The sequence below is a fragment of the Erpetoichthys calabaricus genome, chromosome 3 (genome assembly GCF_900747795.2).
Source record: "Erpetoichthys calabaricus chromosome 3, fErpCal1.3, whole genome shotgun sequence".
Lineage (NCBI taxonomy): Eukaryota > Metazoa > Chordata > Cladistia > Polypteriformes > Polypteridae > Erpetoichthys > Erpetoichthys calabaricus.
Genome location: NC_041396.2, coordinates 166,375,550 through 166,389,852, shown reverse-complemented (window position 1 = coordinate 166,389,852; position 14,303 = coordinate 166,375,550). Strand labels below are relative to the sequence as shown.

At 35.5% G+C, this 14,303-nt stretch overlaps 1 protein-coding gene across 5 annotated transcripts in view; it reads left to right on the top strand.

Annotated features, from left to right (window-relative positions):
• Positions 1–622: 622 nt before the first annotated feature.
• The window catches only part of myo6a (myosin VIa), a 257,094-nt gene continuing 243,413 nt past the window's right edge, over positions 623–14,303 (top strand). For 2 of the 5 annotated variants that reach the window (XM_051925547.1, XM_028797486.2), the window contains exon 1: positions 624–887. The gene's annotated coding sequence lies outside the window, so the exon portion shown is untranslated. Of the gene's footprint in view, positions 888–14,303 lie in introns of all 5 variants that reach the window. The other 3 variants (XM_051925549.1, XM_051925548.1, XM_051925546.1) reach the window with 2 other exon arrangements.

Sequence of the window (14,303 nt, the reverse complement as noted above, 5' to 3'; positions counted from 1 at the left end):
ATCAATGACATGTTCAGGCAGGATGCTGTTTCCTGTATTGTGCCCAGTGCTGTCAGGATAGATTCGGCCCTCGCACCCCTGAATTGGATTGAGTGGGTTTGAGAATGTAATACGATATCTGTATATTCTTGAAGTTTGTAGTTTTTCATTATTTTACAGCTTAAGGCTGTTAATTGTTTTCAGAGTCGCCCTATAGGATTCTTTAGTTTTGTTTTGCATTCCATTTTCACTGCACGTAGGAGTTTCTGTTTTCTTAATTCTCAGTTTATAATTAAAACTTGGCTCGGTGTTTTCCTTTTAATTAAATTAAATTAGAGTTGATTCCATTGCTCTTGCAATTACTGTGAAAAAAACATTTGTGTTTCCTGCCAATTCCTAATTTGCCTTCGCGTCGTGATTTTTATTACATTTCCCATTTCTTCCGAATATCAGATTAATGTGCGCCTTGACTCTGGTTACATGTACAGAGTGGAATCATCTCTGCTGAGTAAGCTTAATCCGCTCCACTGCTCGCTCGCTCACACACACCCTCAGTTGCTTACCTCCTTCTCATCCTCCTCCTCCCACTGGACACATCGGTGACGACACGGCAGCCGGGTGGCACTGCGCTCAGGCGTTCCCGTCGGTCCCATCCTGCTCAGGCTAGGGCTGCTGTGACGTCACCGGTTTCCCAGGGCTTCATTCCTGTTGAGACGGAGTCGGAGCAGGCGAGCGGCTGCAGGAAGAGAAGCAGTAGGGAAGCCGGGGGAGGATTACCTTGTCACTACACTTTGCCGTCTCCCTGCTCTGGCGAAACTTGAAAGTACTCGTTTTCAAACAGTTTTGTGGCGGTGATAGGAACGAAAAAATATTCATAAACCGAAACAGTTCTTCTGAGAAGAAACGAAGTAAGTGACAAGCGCGACCTTTCGGAACCTCTCGTGTTATAGGCACTATAGCAGCGCACAGGCTGCTTTTAAGGGTTACCCACCCCTCCTGACTCTTTGGAAAGCACAGTTGGGAATGAGCGCCGGTAAATGCGGATGCTGTCCGAGGCTGTCAGACTGCACAGGAACTAAATGCACATCCAGGTTGACAGAACGGCAGTGTCCCGGGCCGAGTTGTTTAACTGATAATCTGCTACTTTTCTGATGGCGACTGCCCAGGTGCCACAACCTCAGAGTTGCCATTTGACCCGATTTGTCACGCTGAGTGTAAACTTCATGCTGTCGTAGGTTTTACCATGGAGATGCAGGGCTTCAGCCTGAAGGGCGACCGAGAAGAGATGGCTCGTCCGGGTCTTGGTGTCACTTACGGACGCTGTAGGAAGACAGCTGGGCTTCCTGCAACGATTTCGTGATAATTCGGGCAGCCGAGCTCGCTAGGGAACTAAAGGCGAAAACGGAACAGGCCCACGACCTGCACACAAAAAAGAAAGAGCACGTTGGATTAAAATCGGATAGAAAGTGAGGATAAAGGTCGATCTTTGCCTTAGGAACACCCGGGCGTTAGCTATATACAACGCATTTCTTCGCGCTTGGTATTGAAACGAATTTAATAGAGCAATGACTGAAGTGCGAGATCAGTTTGTAATAAAGTACTCGGTTGGGTGACAGTTTGAACTTCAGACCGACAACTTGTACTCAGTTGTTTGCTCCCATTCATTTATAGCCAGTATGGAGATGATCACGGGATACTCCAGAAAAGCCCTAGTTATTCCTTGGCCATTTTAACTGTTATATATTAGGACTGTGCGTAGTTGTCCTCCTAATATGTTCAAATTTTTCCTGCATTTTTTCCTGCGCATAAGAAGTCGTCCAATTTAAGGTTAAGTAAATGTTTTTCAACAACATACACATTGTAACTTAATACTACACAGCTCCAAAACTGAGCGTTAAAGTAGATTTCGTGAAAATAATGATAGTATAACAGTGTAAACCCATCATGAACCTTTTGGTATTCTTCAGCAGAATATTTCCAGCTTTAAATTGTACAGTTTAAACCTTAGTGAGATATACATTTGCATGTTTTTAATTACTGATATCCTATAACTCTTTAAATGTTTTCCTTTTTAAACAACTGTTTAAGAAATCCATATGTATTAATATATTTTCACTGTTATGTAAATTATATTGATTAAACAAACACCTGCAACTTTCTGTAATAGATGATACCTGGTTGCTTCACTTTTTGGTAGATGAAAACAAGAGAGAATAATTCATATATAATATATAGAGGACATGCCTAGTTTAGGTGTTTCGATTTAGATAAGCTCTGTTTGAGTTGTCTCCTAACAAGTTGTTGTAAGAGGACACAGGGTACGTGTGTATAGGAAAATAACCTTGCTTTGATATCTGTTGCTATACCTGTTAATTGGTAATTAATTCTGTGATTTTGAAATGCCAATAAAATGTGCCTGAATATTTTAGACCTGGCTAGGTTCAACACATGGAACTGTCAATCTCTGTGTGGTTTGAATGTTCTACCCATGTCTTTATGGGCCTTTCTAGAGGTTCTGACTCTCCAGATGAATAGATGGATTGCAGTTTTTTTTTAAAAAAAGGTGTGCTGCTGAAATGTAAAAGATCAGTTATTCCATATTTTATGTTTTTTAACGAGCGGTGTAGTTTTACAATGCCATTAATTAATTGAATTAGCGATGTGAGGTAATTCTTTCATTACTGCTCTGTTCTTAAGAAAAGAATACCATTTTTCAGATGGTTAAATGATTATTTTAGCCTTTTCTATTCTAACCTTTGAACACCTTTGCCAGTTAATGTACACTTCATTCACTAGAAGGGGTTGCGATATTTTTTTATGGTGAGATATAAATATTGCAAAAGTCCAGCCTTATTACCTTTGTACGTAAGTGAAAATCCAGAACAATGCAAATTCTTCCTGATGAATGTATTTGCCACTCACAGTGATTCTTGTGTTTTATACACAGAAAGATGTGCAGTAAAATTAAAATGGTTCAAAGTTCTTTCAGTATCTTTTAAATTTAGTTAACTATTTCCATAGTTGACGCAGCCCATTGCTTCAGAAAACGAATGTTAGTTATTGAGCACTAAGGCTTCCAGCAGTTAGTCACAGATAAACTTGCAAATAGTTTGTAAATTAAGTACATGCTGGTAAAACTTACACAATCTGAATGGAAGCAAGTGCATTCTGTATTGTTGTTTTCTAGTGATGTTAAAAGTATAGATCGCAGTTCCTTTTTAATAGTTAAACAATGTATATTTTATGATCTTTGAGGTGGGGGGTCTGTCTAAATTATCTGCATTTCCACTTTACTGTATATCTTTAGTACAAATGACAAGTCAATTGACAGCCAAGATTTAATAATGTTTGGACATTAATTTTAGTGTTGCCATAATTTTCAATGCACTGGTTATGTTTTTATATAAATTTATGGTATATATGTGTGCGGTTAAAATGCAAAAACTTTACAGGTATGGGACATCAATTTATTTTTGACAGTAATACACTGATTTCATAAGGTATGATCAGTTTTATATCCTTGTTAGATTTAACTGCTAAACAGATGTTGGTTGTAGTATTTTGTAGTCTGTTTTGCATTTTCATTATTTTACTTTTTAATTTCTTTTAGGGTATTTGAGGACATTTCTCCTTTATTTTAAGAAAAAGATGTGTAATACTTGTAGGATTGTTGTTTTTTTTTATATAAGCTGTAACAGCAGCATAAAATGTTTCAAAGAATATCTTAATGCTATACAGTATTTAGAAGACTTTACTAAGATGACTTTTTCTATATTTCCATTTATTTTATATTCACAGTGAGTGATGATTTCTGCATTTTTTCTTTTATTATTTATTTGTAGTAGTTTTATGTCATCCAGAGCAGTTATTTTAGAAGCAACAGGCTAGTATCACCATGGCACTCTTGAAAGTATTTTTACCTTATAGGCTCAGATTGTGGCTTGCACAAGTGGACATCTCATGTTTTCTGCATAGATATTCTGTGTGTTTTTTTTTTTACTACATGTTGAAGATATGCAGGTTAAATTGATTAGTATCACCAAACTGGCTCCATAGAAGAGTTGTGCCATTTGATAGACTGATAAGGATTCACTTCTGTCATTCATCTGAGGTTTCAGAGAAAGTCTAAAGGTCCACACAAACATATACTGATTAATGTTGATAAGAAATAACATATATAAAAATAATAATCTGAAAGGATAGATGTAATTTTTTTATTGTGACTAGGTTTTGTGCAATTAAATACTAGATACAGTACATTATAATTGTTTTCCACTTGATGAGAAAGTATGCTGTTACTTTCTTGTCTTTGACATGAAGTGAACTCAGATAAAATTTAATGGCGATCAGGGAGACCCATATTCCATCAGAGATGTCGCCTTAATTTTTGATGGCAGTTCCCTACTGATAATTTGTTTCAGCATAAAAACTGTTGTGCAAGGTCATACAGAGATTCTTTAGGCAGCAGAAATTCCAATGCCAAATACTCTCTCTGTCCATGTTTAAGTGATGTGCTGCGGTTATGTTTTATTTTGCTACAGTGAAGAAAGAAGCAAGTTATTTTGAAACTTGCTGTTTGCCTGTGTTGTCAACTAAAAATAAGTATTTCAGCAAACTACATACTATGACAGTGTCTGTAACCCCAACTGTCAGGGGTGCTAGGAGGCTAATTTATACTTAACATTTACAAAGTGATGTAATCAAAGAAAAATTGGGAAAGCAAAACACCTTATGTAAACTACCTTGCTGTATGTAAGCTCCTATAGATGCTTTGTTTGCTCTTGTCCTTACTGGCATTGCCTCATCTCTGCTTCAGCTACAGTTGAAAGTGAAAGAAAGAAAGCGGGGGTATTGTTAAAATAAAAAAAGTGTATGTGAAAGGTCACAAGACCCCCCCCCCCCCCCATGGGTAATTGCCATGGAATAATTTTCAGTATTCAAGAACTAAGTAGTGTTCAGCTTGCTTTGCTTATATATGTTAAAAAAAGTTATTGAGAAAAATCACAATAATCCTTATGGCAAAGTACATGCGTGTAGCTCCAAGAATTTTAAACTCACATTTACATATATTCAAATGGTATAGAAAGATTTTTAATAAAAATAACTGGTTGACAGCTTTGCAACCAACATTAGGGCTTGCTCAGCATAAGATGGCTATATCCAGTTACAGAACATAGCACAGTCTTACTGTAGAGAGTGGCAAGATACCTTAAATTAATTTCTGTTATAAAAAAAAATGTATTAATTTTCAGGAATTCTCTGGTTAGGTTTAACAGATTGACATTTTTCCTATATGGGTATTTTAATTTTTTTTACATCAGCCAGGTAAAAAGAGAGAGAATTGCAACACTTGTTGTAAAGCATAAAACAGACAACCTTTTCAAATCATGATCCAAATATCAGGGTAATATTATATAAAGGATTCCCTGGTATTTCCCATCCTTAGTGAAGAGTGATTAAAATGGGAATAAGAAGCTGCAGAAATTAGAAATTAGGAAACCAGTTCCCATTTGAGACCTCTTTAGAAGTTACATTTGGAAGACAGAAAAGTTTGATTTTCTATGATTTTACTTTTGAAATTTCAATTTTTGTGTCTTGATGTTTTCATAACAAGGGAGTGATGAAATAAAGTTACCAGTGAAGAGGTTAGTAATGTGCCAGTACCTACAAGAAGTATTAAGGAAATACTAAATGGTTTAGAGATTAAAGAAAGCTATCAGATTAAAAGGTTAAAACAAATAAATCCCTTTAACCAGATAACATGTATCCAAGAGTTATCAAAGAGGAAAGTATTTTTATATAAATCCATAATGTGTATTTTTTAAGTCAGTGGATACTGTATAATATTCAAAGAGCTAGTAAATGTTTTTACAGCTTTAAATAAAACGATAGTCCAGTTGACCATGGTTTCAGTAGGCCACTAATCTTAATATATATCACAGGTTAAAAAAATGGAGGTAGTTTTGAAAAGTGTGACAGAAATATACATTGTGTAAACTTGTCAGCTGCAGTTCTTCAGATTATATTCCCTTATGACAGAGACTGATTTAATTCCATGACATGTTTCTAGACACAAAAAAATTACTGTGAATGCATGGTTGTAGGATTTACAAGAGAATATGTCACACAAAAGCAAAATGAGGACTTTGGTGTAATTGTGGCTAATATGTGTTGAGTTTAGACTATAAAGTTTGTATCCCCTAAAAGGCTCCAGTAAAACTTTGAAAAAGAACATCAACAGTTTACTACTGTTTTCATAAGTATAAGTTGGTGCTTGATGATCCTGTTAATGAAATATAAGTGAGACAGAATTAGGAGCAGCTTCATCATATAGTATAATATCATTCAGATAATCCAAAAGTGTGTTATGTGTTCTGTAAAATACTGTAAATCCATTTGATTTCTGTATAAGCTTTTCTTATTACAGAGATCTTAGAAGCATTATGTTCGAACTAGTTTTGAACCTAATTCACACTGACACATTAAACCCATTGTCTTTGTGCTGCTCAATAAGCAGATATTTGATGATGGTAGCCCTGGTTTAACTATGATAAGATTATTACCACCAATGTGACTGAAAGCTAGTGTACAGTGATCAGCCCATCAATCTGCAGAATGGTTGTAAAGTATATGTACTGAAAGGATTGAAAATGCTTTAGTGTTCTTTCACAACAGCATTTGGAAGCTTGAATGCTACTGCATTTTAATTGCCCTACAAAGCTGCATAAAAGTCACCATTTATGAGCCCTGTGCTGTACATCTTTTTCCCAACAGGTTTCTTGCTGCTTCTTGTTGCATCTGTTCAATTTCCAGTCACTTTTTAAATGGCTAACCTACAGTAAAGTTCTTCAAAAGTGATTATTGACTAAAGTGACTATTAAAAGTGATTCTTATGATTGGATCTTTCACATAAATGTCAGCATATGTGACTGAGTGTCACTGAGGATTTCATGGCATTTTTCATGATTTACCATTAGTGTTTGTGCTTCATTCACACTATACTAAATCTGAACATATGAAATTGGTAGTTAGATGTTCCTGTGGTCCTGCACATAGCTTTGTACCCATATGCACTTCAACCCAGTATTAATAGGCATACTCATGGAATGACCATTATGTGTGAAAGGGTCTGAAGAAATTAACACAAAATAACATTGTATTTTCAATTATGGAAAAAATTCAGCATTTTCTTCAATTTGTTTTTAAGGACTCAAGAAAACATACCTTTATTAATGCTGTGAATTTTTCCTCTTGAAAGTGCATTACAACATTCCACTGGTTTATTTCTACTCCATACTTACCACTTTGTGTCAGGGGTATCCATGATTTAAGAGCTGTTAAACCAGAGCATCATTATTCTGATTCATTGAGGAGTTGAGAGGAGTGTGCTGCTTTATTGGTCTTCTTTACACTTTGGAGCAAATACGAGTTGGATTAAAAGTAATAGTAGAAAATTCATCTCTGTCAGCAGCCAGGTTCTTGCCAAACTCTGCCAAATGCATAATTCATGGATGGTTAACTCTTTTGTTATTTGTTAATTTTTTTATCTACTTAATTCAATAAAATATATATATTGTTTGCTTACTGTAGCTTGGATACAAATAAGCAACATTACTTTGTTATATTGGCTTGTCTTAATGCATGTCCCATAATGTACAGTATTTTTATTTCAAAGACTTTGCCTTTCAGTACTGCGCATCATAAAATTACTATCAATCATACTCTCTCAATATGTTTTATATAATAAATTTAGGTCTCATTAATACTCATTGTCTGCCTGGCAATTCTGAAGAGTCAAATATATTGTTAATGCATAATTAGATGTTGAATATCAGTTACCTTTGGATGGGTTAGAATGCAGTGAGGTGTCCAGCAATGCTTTTCGCAGACAAATGAATAAGGAGGATCAGTTGGAGAATACCACAAACAAGGAAATGTGAACAAATTATTTGGGTAATGCTTACTCCTTTAACAAGTGACCTTATTTATTGATGTAGTAGAGCAAGAAATGCCTTAGCTGTGGTAAACTGTGTATCTGACATTGTCAGGTGCAAGTGTATTAGAGGTTTTGATTTTTATCCAACATTCAGTTGTCCTTAACATACCGTTACTCCTGAACTTTCAAGAACGGCCATCCATCATTATCTACTAAAGACCCCTTCTGACCAACTGTGGTTTCTGTTTCACAGTTCTTTCAACTAAGTAATATAATTGGTCATAACAGTTTGAATAACTTCAGGCAGGATTATGTCACTTTCCTATCAACTGTAATAACCAAGTACAGTCTGATGTTACTCTGAGCATAGGTGGGACTTTTTGAGTTCTTTGTTTTAAAACTTTTGCCTGGATTTGAAAGCAGCCTGCTGATGGTTTACAGCCCCCGGTAAATGTTTTACCATTATTGTTCTTGTGGAAGCATAGCACTGTTAGTGTCAGTAGTTGCCCTAGTGTTTATTATTTTGTTATCAATTGTAAGAGACTTTTGATAATTTTTCAGAAGTTTACTATACTTAACTGTCTGAGATGGGTCTAGAAGTTGAACAGCATTTGAATCCAAGGGATCTCTCATCCTTTTAACACAGAAAACATTTATTAAACCCAGTTAACACCCTCTATTTCTCTGTTAATATCCAAGTTGTTAAAAGCGTTATCCAGGTCAAGGCTGTGAGAAGTCAGTAGGTGTTGTGATAAAATTCTGCATGAGGTGGAAATATTTGATACTAAAATCTTAGGGATAGATAGCACATACTGAGGAGGCAGCAAAATAATTCAAAAAGGCTTTGACAATCTTCAGAACAGAGCAAACACTTAGAAAATACAGTTTAATGTGGAAACTTAACAAGTAGTCCATGTGGGCAGAAAGGAACATCAATTATAAATACAAGATGGGAGACACTGTTCTATAGGAAACAACTTCCCAAAAGGATTTAGTTTTCATTGAGACACCAATCTCATTGTTTAAGCAGTGTGCAGAAGCAATTGAAAAGGCAAATAAAACTTTAGGTTGTATTGCAAAAACTGTTGATAATAAATCGAGGGATGTTATGCTATGTACACCACATCTCTGGAGTATTGTGTGCAGTTCTGGTCACTCACCACACAATAAAAAATACATAGCAGCATTTGAAGCTAAGCAAAAGTGAGCAGGGAGGTACATTCCAAGACTAAAGGACATGTCCTATTCCGACGGGCTAAGAGAATTTAACCTGTTTAGTCTCAAACAGAGGAGAATGCTTGGGGACCACAGGTCTTCACAGTTTTGAAAGGCATCGATAAAGTAGATCCAGTTGAATTCTTTTGACTAAATTGTGAAACATATACGTGAAGACACCAGATTAAATTAAGAGGTAGTGTATTTAAGACAGAAGCCAAAAAGCACTTCTTTGCCCAAAATAGTTATGGAAAATCTGGAACAAACTACTAAGTCAGTTGCCGATGTAGAAACCTTGATGACCTTTAGGAAGTATCTGGATGAGGTATTGGGACAGCTTAGTTATTAGCTAAACAAATGAGCTTGATGAACTGAATGTGGTATGTTCTTTTATGTTATGATTCTAGATGGCTCATGAAATTCAAAGTGAGGCTTAATCTCCATTGGAAGATCTCAAAGTTCCACATAGGCCTACTTTTAAGTGGAGCTTTGCCTCACACTTAAGAATCAGACTTGTAGGGATTGCTGAAGCCTACATCCAGAGGTTAAGTCTCGCTTTAAGTTTTATGAGCCAGCAAGAGTCATAATGGAATGCCTTGACCTAACAAGTACAAAAACATCAGCTGAAGTTCAGACTAAGATGCATAATTTTAGTAAATCATTATTTGATGCGACTGAGAAAATATCTGATTATAGAAGTAAAAGAGATGAGAAATACCTAAGTAGGTAATTTTTTCAAATTATAAACAAAGTACAGTATATAGAGAGGCAACTTTGGACTGTGATAGACTTTCTGGAGATAGTTATTTATTCCCAATATTCAAATGCATTTTTTGATATTAAAGATTGTCTGTGCTCAGTTTCTTGTACTGTGTTATTGATGGTAAATATTTATAGATAGGGAACTAAATATTTTTGTTTTGTCTCCATTAGTTGCACCATGTCTTCAGTAATCGCTTCACATTCTCAAACCCAAGTCACTAAGATATCTTGCTGCTTCCACTCAGCCACCTATTCCAGAGTTTGCTCCCTCGACTACTGCTCACACATGCATGGAGTTCAGGTTTAACTTTTGATTTGAAGCCCACCACCTTTTGTAGTTTTTTTGTGCGCCAGTAAACAGAAATGCTGGGCAGGATGCTAGTCCTGCTAATAAAAAGAAAATTCATTAAGAAAGTTTTTTCAATTTATCCATTCCCTCACTCCCTTGCTGGCTATTGCTATAATTATTCTGGGACTAGCTAGTGATAGTAATACATTAAAAAAATCTGCCGACAATAGTAGGTTTTCCTGCCTTCTTCCACTAATAGCGCTATATAAATGTAATGAATTATTATTATTATTATTATTAATACAGAATTAAAACCCTTGCTTAAGATATAGCCAGTAATTTCACGTATACAGTCAGAAGGATGAACATTAATTAAGGTTGCCAATTAATAGAGCTGTTATTTATTGTCATCCATTAAGAAACGTGTCCATAGAGGTTTTGTGGATTAAATTAATGTGTGTAAATTAATATTTAAGATTATTTTATCAGGATTATGTAACATTTTATGCCAAGAGATGACAGGCATTACAGGTATTTTGATACATTTTAACAAGAAAAAAACTTTATTACAAATATTGTTATAAATAATGTGAAGAGTTCAAGCTATACTATATTATGTTCTATATAGATAGAATTAGTATTAGTAGAATGATATTAGTAAAAACATTCTCTATTCCCTACATGGTTTATATGTATTTCCCTGTGAAATGCAGATTTCACAGAGCAAATAAAGAAGACTTAAAAGTAGAAACCACACTCGCAGCCGGTGCTATAAAAAACTGAAGGAAATGCTGAGGATATGTAGCTATTAAGAAAATGTTAATGAAATATGCAATGCAATTCCATTAAAGATCAAAACAAGAAAGAAATGGTTATAACTAATGTAGTGTACTTCCTCTAATATTAATTTGATATTTATAGAGGTCAGGGAAATGTGGTTCATATGTGCTTTATACAGTTCATGGCATGTTTAAAGTATTTATGTTTTAACTTTATAATATTTTGTTGTATTTACAAGAGGTACATTTCCATTTCTTTTGATTTAAAAAAAAATGGCCATACGTTTGTAACATTGAAGCTACGTTTCCTTTTACCAAATAATACATGTATACTGTTTATTAAACATAAATATGTTCATTGATTTTTCTGGGCTGTACAAGACATGTTGTCTTTCGTCTCTTTTTACTTTCTCGTATACGAAGTATAGGGAAAGTATTGTAATCTTCCAAAAATTCCATTTTGAGATTTTGATGAATCGCGACGTTTTAGACCTCCCTATAATTATAATTCCTTTGTAATTATGTCTGTGTGTCTTGTTCTTTGTGTGTATGTAGGTGGGTGTGTGTATGTAAACACGATAACTTGAGAACGCTTTCACTTAGGTCAACCAAATTTTGCATACAAATATTAGGTACAAAACGTAGACTTCTAACAACTTTTGGGCTATTTCCGCTAACTGGAAGTGGTACTTTACCTTTTGTTCATGCAGCTGCAGATTCCAATTTATTCAACTTTACTTTTATAAAAATTGTTCAGTATATTATTAATTTGATTTGAATTGTTGTTGATGGTTCTTTAATGTACATAATATAAAAATATAATTATTGTCTTGTGGTTTACTCTTCAAATATCCATCCCCTTTTCAGAGTATACGGGGGGAGACCACTCCCAATTTTTTCAGTTACTTTCTGGATTTATAATTAAAGTCTGGTTACTTTTTTGTGATAATCTAAATGTGCAAAGTAAATACAGGGTGAGTCAAAATTATGTTAACATTTGAATGGCGGAAACAATTTATTCACAAAACATACTTCATATGTGCAAGATGATTTACAGGAGTATCTCAACCTTTTCGCCATTATGTTCAACACATGTACCATATCTGGCACATAAATTGTCCACAAATATTGTACAAAAGTATATACATAGAAGTACCATTAGTGTTAACATAATTTTGACTCACCCTGTACTTGTCATTTGAGCAAACCTATTACTATAGGTTTACCTTGTCTGCTATATTAAATATATTGAAAAATCTTATAAAAACACCATGCTTTTTCTTCATTGTAGCATACACTACACTATCCATTTATCCATTTTCTGAACCAGAATATTCCTATAAAACATTATGCTTATAACCTTATTGATTTCTTGGTGCAATTGTAATTTGAATACAAATCTTGAGAATCTCTCTCAGAAATGGAGATTCTTGTAGTGTTTCTCCTTTAGGTAGGGTTTACTGACAATTTAAAGGAGTGGCATACAGTGCTGTTCAGTAACTATAGCTAGTCTACCAGAGCTTTATTTGTCTTGCCATTCAGTGTTTTAGGATATTGTTCTGAACTCAAGTAGAAGTAGAAAATGTGCTAAGTTAATTTTCCTGTTTAAAATACGGTAGAATAACGTAGGCATTAATCCATCTATCCATTGTTTTAACTGGGACAATTCAGTTTGGGATCATGGTGGTTTAAGCCCACCCTTGTAGTACTTGGCACAAAGAATGGGTTGTTCTAGGAAAACACGAGTGTTAACAAGAAAACTTTGTAAACAATGAGAAAACCAGCAAACTGCAGGAGAACAGGCACAAATGAAAGTTCACATTCGAAAACACACCATCTCTTGGAGTTGAGACACTAATGCTGACTGTTGTGTTCCTGTAGTGTCTTAAGCAAGAATGTATAAGAAATAGAGTATGCTACATTACAACCCACTTGTATTTCTCAAGATCCCCAGAATAAGTGAGAAACGGAAGATCACTATAGTGTAAACGTATAGGTGTATCAGTTTCTGATAACACACAAATATTTGAAGATGTACACTGAAGTTGTACTCCTGAGATGAAGATGGCGCCGACTGGTGTGGCTGGCCGTCTGCTTGTCTCTCTAGTCTATGTTTTAACTTTGTTTTTATGTTTTAGTTTATCTCAACGGCCACTGTCCTATGATCGTGAGTTTTTACTAAATATATTTTCTGGCATGCTTTCCACACAGTTTTCATCTCCTGGTTGGATTTTTTGTGAACCTCCACCTTTGTTTTATTCATATCCTGACTTCTTCACCTGGACGCTGGTGTTCACCTGTATCAGTGAGTTAAATGCCCCTCGGAGACGAAAACGCACCTACCGCCGTCGTGGGAAAAGAGCCGGAATTGCTGTTAAACAACGGCAACTTAAGTCTCAGAGCTCTGATTCCCGATGCCTGCGAGTCGTCTATGACCCTTCTTCTCCTGCTCAGGACTCCCATCACTGGTTCATGGGCGCTGGACACCGGATTTAATTTCTCCATTTCAAGACAGCATCACTTTTCCTCGGCCTGCAATCGATTAGTAAACACTGCTAATCTTCGCGCGCTCACCCGTGCTCATCCTGCAACAAGCTCTTCTACCTCTATCAAGGCTGCTCTCTTGAACATTAGATCAGTGTTTAATAAAACTTTTATTCTGCAAGACTTTATTACCTCAAATAATCTGGATTTCTTCTTCATCACTGAGACTTGGATTTTAAATGGTGACTCTTCTTCTTTTACTGACATGACTCCACCAGGTTATTCATCGTTGTGGGGAGGGGGCATTGCCACTATTTTTAAAAGTATGTTCTTGTGTCGGAGCCTTACAAGGGGTCCGTTTATCAGCTTTGAACTTCAACTTTTCGAAGTGTGCAGCTCCCCTTCCCTGCTGTTTGCTGAGGTTTATAGACCTCCTGTAATTAATGATACTTTCATCTCTGAATTCTCTGATCTCTTGGCTGATATCACCCTCTCTCATGATAAAGTTTGTATTGTTGGTGATTTCAACATTCACGTTTGTTGTCAATCGAAACCTTTGGTCAATGACTTTTTATCACTTTTGAACTCATTTGATTTTCTACAGCATATTAATATGCCAACCCACTCTCTCGGTCACACCCTCGATCTCGTTCTTACTCGTGATATTTCAGTGAATAATATTGATTTATGTGATGTTTCTTTTATTGATCATTTTTCTATAATGATGGATCTGAATATTACTGTTGATGTCCTGACTAATAGCTGTCCCCCACGCTGCTCGCGCTTTTTAAATTCTTCTATTATATCTGATTTTAAAACCATTTTCTCTAGTCTTTATGTGCATGACCAAAATAATGGT